This window comes from Rhagoletis pomonella, unplaced genomic scaffold (genome assembly GCF_013731165.1).
Source record: "Rhagoletis pomonella isolate Grant_MI unplaced genomic scaffold, Rhpom_1.0 Rhpom_scaffold_00009, whole genome shotgun sequence".
Classification (NCBI taxonomy): Eukaryota; Metazoa; Arthropoda; class Insecta; order Diptera; family Tephritidae; genus Rhagoletis; species Rhagoletis pomonella.
In genome coordinates this window covers 8604722-8612146 of record NW_023458563.1, presented here as the reverse complement: position 1 = coordinate 8612146, position 7425 = coordinate 8604722, and the positions used below count along the sequence as shown (strand labels likewise).

The window sequence follows — 7425 nt, the reverse complement described above, 5'->3', positions numbered from 1 at the left end:
TTTTTCAGAGGAAAAGTCGGTCTGAACAGCTATTAAAACACCCTCGCCTTTTCTATATAAGCGATCATTTCTAAATATTTCATACTTACTACACAATATTTCACTATTAAACACATTCGGTTTTAGCCAAGTTTCAGTAAAAACCAAAATTTCATAATTTAAATCAAAAGACTTTAAGTACAGCTCTGTTAATTTTGTATTTAGACCTCTAATGTTTTGGTTACAAATATTGAAGAAAAAATTACTTCTAAGTTTTTTGATCCTGAGGAGGGAATTTGAACAGTATTTTCATTTCGAGCTCGGAGTTTAAACTCAAACTCTCGAACTAAAGCATCATTGGGCCAGAATTAACCATCAACAATGTTTTGAAAATGGTCGGCGGAAATATCAATTTTGAAGGAAGATATGCTTCTTTCGTATGAAAAATTAAATTTTCTAATAGCTATGTACCGGGGGTTAAGCTTTGATGTTATATAAGACTTAACGTCTTCTACCAAAGTTTCACTAGAAAAGCGCGAAACAAACACAGATTTATTCGCAGGAACTACGATTAATTCTTTGCGTAACGGAGAAGGTCCACTTTGAGATGTAGGTTCAGACACAGCTGTCGTTTTTGCTGCAGCCCTTGTAGTGACACCTGAGGAAGATGCAGCTTGAGATAATTCAACACACGGAGAGCTAAAACTTATTAATTCCTTATTTAAGCCGGGAGTAGGGAGAACGAAAAATGACACTGAAGATGGCACAACGCCGAAATCGGTTTGTCTCCAAACCAAATTTGACAAGGGATGGCGGAAAATCGTTCCACAATACATCATACTCCTACCCTGTCGGAAACACAAACAACCAAAAAGAAGTTCAAAATGATATATTATATATTATCATCTGACACCTTCTCCGATGAACAAATGAGAGATATAAAGCACAAATTTTCACAACTAAAAGCACAGTTTATACCAAGGTGGATAAAAGCCCGTGAAAAAGAAGAAGTTTTTTTGAAAAGTAACGTAGCGTGGCTACAAGGAACTTTTTCAATTCCCAAATGTATGCAACAGCCGCGATCTAGTCGGCCACAAAAAGCGTTTCTAGACTCCTCAGAGAGAAGTAAACGCAGAAATACCAAAGACATTCGAAGCACGGTAGATAAAGAGGTATTGGTGCACGCAGCTCTCACCACATTGCACACTTCTGGTCAAAAAATGCCAACCCTCAAGTAGCAGCTGAAATAACGGGAATTGATTTTGACCTCATTTACCGACTTAAAGTAATTTTAGAAGTCATCTCAAGTGGGCACAAGATTGATTTAAAAAACTTTGCAGACTATACGATTGAAACAGCAAGACATTATATTGATCTTTATCCATGGCAACCTATGACTCCAACCCTACATAAAATTCTTGTACACGGAGCAACCGTTATGGAAAAAGCATTGTCGGTCTCCTCTCTGAAGAAGCTGCTGGGCTAGAAATAAACATTTCAAACTGTACCGGCAGAACTTTGCAAGGAAATTTTCGAGAGAAACGTGTAACCGTGATGTGTTGAACAGGTTACTCCTAAGCTCTGATCCACTCATTAGTAGATTCAGAACAAAGCCAAAAAAAGCATCCAAACCCTTTTCAAAGGAAGCAATTGATATGTTGCTTCCAGCTGAACCAACTAAGGATGACACGAAGTCTGGAGAGTCTTCAGAAGAGGAACAAGGGTCCGATGAAGAATCTTGGCACTCATCATCATCCTAAAAAAGATTTTTATACAAATTTTGTTTTAGAATTTAATTACACATTTATTATCCATTTCATTACAAGATAAAATTGGTTATTTCCATCATTTTATTTGTAACTTATATCTCAAGGAAGTCCATACGCATTTTAACAATAAAAAAAATAATTTGTCTGTTATTCCCTTAGTTGAAGTTGAATTTTATTTTTAAAGAGGTGGTAACCCGCCACATGTTGTTTAGAAATGAAGCCTTTTAAAACCATTTCAATTTATACCCATATTGTAGTAATTCAGTTAACTTAACTATATTTAAGTTTTTACCAGGTGGCAACTCTTTGCATGTATATATATATATATATAGACACCGCCGAGACGAACACGTATTGTTTCTACAATCGGACCACGGCAACATAGAGTCTATCGGTGTCGAACTTTAACCAACTTTATTTTCGTTGCTTTGGAGGAATAATTGTACGTCCTCCACATATATTTTTACTTGATTTTAAACATTTACAGATTTAAACATCGTAACACGTCTTTTCTAAACATTTTGAGTTAAAATTTTTATAAAAATAATTTTGGCCGCCTAAATTGGCCAAATACCCCTATGTGCGCCGGAACTTGTTTAGCGCATTCTAAAACGCTTTATAACCCGGTGAAACAAAAAAGCCTCCTTTTTATCATGGTTTATGGTTTGTATGTAAAAAGACCTGATCTTTCGATTGACTAAAAGCAATGTTAAAAATTACCATAATTGAGAAAAATTACAAATAAATCTTCGTTCAGAATTTTCACCATGAAAATGGGACAATTTTGTAAAACGCATAGTACCATCGGATAGCCCGTACAAAAGTCTATAGAAATCATAGTTTTCGAATTATTTTTCCCATTTTCTGTCTAATTCCTAGTAGTCGAAAAATAGCTTGTTTTGCACCGCTCAGCGCGCTTGGGACATTTGACGTAAATCGCCTCATATATGGATCAAAGATCTGTCAATAAGTATTGAATGTGTGGCATATTTCGTGATGAGTGAAAATCTCTAAAGTGGGCCACCCAAAATTGGATGGTGAAGATTTTTTCGAACAAATCACTTTATTCGGTTTACAACCATAAAAAAAATATAATTTGAACAATTTTGTAAAATTCGAATTTTTACAAGAGTTATTGTTATTAACTTTTTCTTTATGAATTCAGTAATTATTTATTATCCACTGATTCATAGCATGTATCTTGCTGATTTTTTCCACGATAATATTTAATTAGACACGCTTTAGCCTGATTGTATAAATTTTTCAAATAATCATTATTATGTATCAAATTTTTAATTTTTTTTTTAATTTTTATAAACAATAATAATATTTATTACTTATCGATCAGATTTTTTAATCGTTTACATTGAATATCAGTCCTTATTCTATAATACATTACTTAAAAGGAAAAAAAAAACACGGAAACTTGCACGGAGTCGCTCGTTATTAATTTTTTTAGCTCCTGCCACGGGTGCTTTTGCCTTCATGCCGCGTGCCGCGCGGACTCGCAGCGAGCGTGGTTCAACCAGAGAACGTAAATAAAATACATTTTATTTATAAACAGAAGCATAGATTATTTAGTACAATATTTTTTAAAGTTGTATATTTACATAAATATGTACATACATAACATGCATATTTATATATGTACGTATGTATGTATTTATGCATGTATTTTGTCTTTACAGAGAAAAATAAATAATTCTTGACCATCCAATTCTGGGTGGTCCACTTGAGATTTTCACTCTGATATCACTTCACAGCTCGGCATTTCACGTTGCATTTCCAACAAATCAGATGTGGTATCACCATACGCATCATAAAAAGTATAGATGATTTTCAATAAAATAACATTAAGATACGATTTCCAGGCTTCATCTATTGGACTTTAAACCCCTTAACACGAAAACGTGTAAATACTGACGCCATAAATATTGAATGTGTAGCATTTCCGCGCGATCCCTCACTTTGAAATCCAAATATCACCATAAATATTGAACGTTTGACAGGCGCCCCACTCAGTGATAAATTAACGAGTAGACTGCCCAGCGATACTTTTCTTCGATGTGTGGTTAGTTATTTTTGTGGTCGCTGCTACACACACACGCTGATTTTATACACGTTACCAAGCACTCAAAAAGTTACCTATTTTGGTCACAAGTAACCAAATGTGGCAACCGTGGCAGTTATGCTGACTGCGAGGCAAGCGGTGCCGCTATTTTAATATACATATACGCGTTCATTCTCACGATAAACTATAACCCGAAAGCTTTAGGGAAATTTATCTGGACATAAACCAGACAGCTTATACGATGTTTCCACGCTTCGTAATTCGCTCTCTAAGTAATTCCCTAAGTAATTCGTGAATTACCCTGTCTCCACGACACACATTAGTAATTCGTTTGGCAGCTCTAGTTGTTGTTCTTGTTCTGCGCTATTTATTATTATTTTTGTGTACTGCAAATATCGAAGATAGAGCTAAAATTTAAGTTATCATCAACAATTTTAATTTATATAGAGAATAGTTTATTAATATTATTCTATAACTAGAAAAAGTGCCAGCAATTGGGACCAGGCCGGTGAAAACTTCGATATATTTCCGATAAATATTAGAGAAGGCACCGATTCGTTCGTCATTCGCATGGTAATTCGATCTGAATTGCCTACAAAGGAGGTAATTCGCTCTCAAAATTTTGTATGGTGAATTACGTAATTCGGAAGGTAATTGGCAAGGCGAATGACGAATGGGAGAGCGAATTACGAACGTGGAAATGCCGTATTACGCTTAAAGCTTTCGCATTCATGTACTCATCCATACGTGCATACTATTTACCCTGCAGGAAATTTCATGGCCTGGTTACACTATGTTTTATACCCGAGATCACTTAGGCACAAGGGTATTATAACTTTGTTAACATAAAATCTCAGTTAGTCTAGACTTAATTTCCGTAACTTAACTTAACTCAATATTTTGGCCAACCTGTTATATGAGAAATTGTGTTGGCGGTTAGTTAAAACTTAACTTACCGTAAGAAACTTAAGAACCCGGAAATTGAGAGTGGTAAGAGAATCAGGCCGCTGTGGTGTAGTGGTAAGCAGTGCGCGCTTCCACTCCGCAACGCCTGGGTTCAAACCCTGGTCAAGCAACATCGCAAAAAATATAGAAAAAAGGTTTTTTCTTAACAGCGGTCGTCCCTCGGCAGGCAATGGCAAACCTCCGAGTGTATTTCTGCCATGAAAAACAGCTTCTCATAAAAATACAATCGCCGTTCGGAGTCGGCGTAAAACTGTAGGTCCCTCCGCTCTGTGTGACAACATCAAGGCGCACGCCACAAATCGGAGGAGAAGCTCGGCCAAACACTAACATATGTGTAAGCGCCAATCTATTATTATTGTTAAGAGAATCAGGCTTGCCAGATTTTCGTTTTTGTAATATATAAAAATAAATGACCGCAAACATATTTATTTGCATGAACTTTGTTTGGTGTGGTAATTTAGGCGGCAAACTGCCAAAGAGCTGAAAAAGAAAATACAAAAACAAAATATTCTCGCTTCCGGCTTAAGTCGACGTGTTGAGTAATCATTGATAATTTCTTACGGTAAGTTAAATTATGTTAAGTCTAGACTAGCTGAGCTTTAACGGTTGTTTGTCATAGCCAAAACGAATCGAGATAGATATAGACCAGGCATGGGAAGAGACTTAGCAGCAGTGTTGCCTTTTTGTGAGTAATTCCTCAAAACGTGAGGAATTTCGTGTACGCTTGAGTATTTTTTGAGGATTTTTATTTTGAGGAGTTTTCTCTCAATATATTTGCAGATAACAAATGCAACCATATTTTACACAACAGAAGTGTTAAATCGCTTGCAAATTTTTTAACAAAAAGCTTTCCGAAATTTTATAAAGAGCGCCATACACCATGCAAACATGACTCGTTCAAGAAAAGAATTTTTCCGGTTCACAATGTAAAAGGGTTTGGTTTTCTTCGATTTTTCTCTCTTGCGTCCTCATTCGGTAAAAATTCCGTTGCGAATCAGGCGATTTTATCATACACAACGTAGGCGGTTTGATCAAGCGTCAATTTGGCGGCCAGAAAATCCAAACATTTTGATTTTTGTTCACATTTCCCTCAAACGGCTTGTCAAACGTTCAAACACCCCCATGCACAACATAAATAGCTGTAAGCAAAGGGATATTTCGCTTTGTTTGTCAAGCCGCTTGTGTGGTGTTTTTCGCTCTTAAGCATATCTGCATTTGCTGCTAAATATTCAAAATGTTATCGATAACACTGGACCACAAATTTCACCTTTTTGTCTTTACCAGAAAAGCCGTTATGAAATTCTTATGTAAAATCACCCCCTGATTCCGAAAATCAAGGTTATTTTTAATTCTATGGTACCGTTTTTGAGATATTTGCAATTTACCGTTTTTGCAAAAAAAAAAAAATTGGGTCCACTTTATCATATATATCTCAAGAACGAATTAAGCAATTCCAAAACGGTTTGAAGCTTTTAAAAGGTAATAAAATTTTCTATAAACTGTGCAACACTTTTTGCTAGGCCCTGTAGATTCAAAGATAACGAACAATCATTACCGATTTTTTCAATTTTTTTTGTAAAAATATAAAAAAAAATTGTACTTTGCGGGGAAGGATCTCAAAAACCTTTTATTTTTTTGCAGATTTTTTTTTCTCCCTAAGCTCTGTTGTATTACAAAAAAAATAAGCTATCATCGAAGAAAATCGATGCAAAACTACGTAAGTTATAAGCGATCAAATAAAAATACCCAGGTTGCGCAACTTCAATGTATGTACCTATACATACATACATATATTAAAGGTATAAAGTGCAAGTGAGATATTATCCGGATAAACGAATAACACCATAACAATGATAACACTTTTTCTTTAAATAAATCAAATAGTACTTTTAATACTCGAATTGTATTATAGTAGGTAGAGTGGTTGCATCGAAAGGAAGAGTGGTTGGGTTCGAAACCTGCTGGTGGCATGTAGTTATAAACATGTATTTCCGTCAGTTATGGGTAAGCATGCAGGTAGATTTTCAAAATTATAAGACACAGAAAATTTCTAAAGCCTACATCTAAAACAGGTAGTATTTTCTTTTCCCGGCTTGTTATAAAAAGGAACCTTTCTGTCTAGGTAAGATTTGATTTTTTCAATTTTATTCTTGTTCCGAGTATAAATATGAGTTAATGCGCTTTGAAACTTCATAACATCTTCAAGGCTCGCCGGAGATAGTTCAGTTCATAAGTCTAATTTCAAAACCGTGATTTATTAAAAAAAATAAAATGAGTAAAAGGAAGCGAGAATTTGAGTGTAATAAGGATCCAGATATGTTCTGTTTCATGTGTGGCCAATATACTATCATAAGGCGACGACGAGTGTTCTCAGATCATATCAAAACTTTATACTCCAAGTATTTTGGAATTGAGCCTAAAAATGCTGAAAAACCATGGACACCGAACACTTTGTGTACATCGTGTCGAGTAGAATTGATTCAGTGGGAATCAGGACAACAAACAAAATTTGATACACCAATGATATGGAGAGAACCTACTTGCCATTCAATAGAGTGTTATATTTGTCAAACAAAAGTACTTGGCGTTGGAAGATCAAGAGGAGTAACCTATGCTAGCGTACCTACAGTGACATTACCA

General features: G+C 35.3%; 1 protein-coding gene across 6 annotated transcripts in view; it reads right to left on the bottom strand.

Moving 5' to 3' along the window:
* LOC118745565 (protein zntC) overlaps positions 1-7425 on the bottom strand; it is a 326373-nt gene that overhangs the window by 40194 nt on the left and 278754 nt on the right. The window lies entirely within an intron of this gene.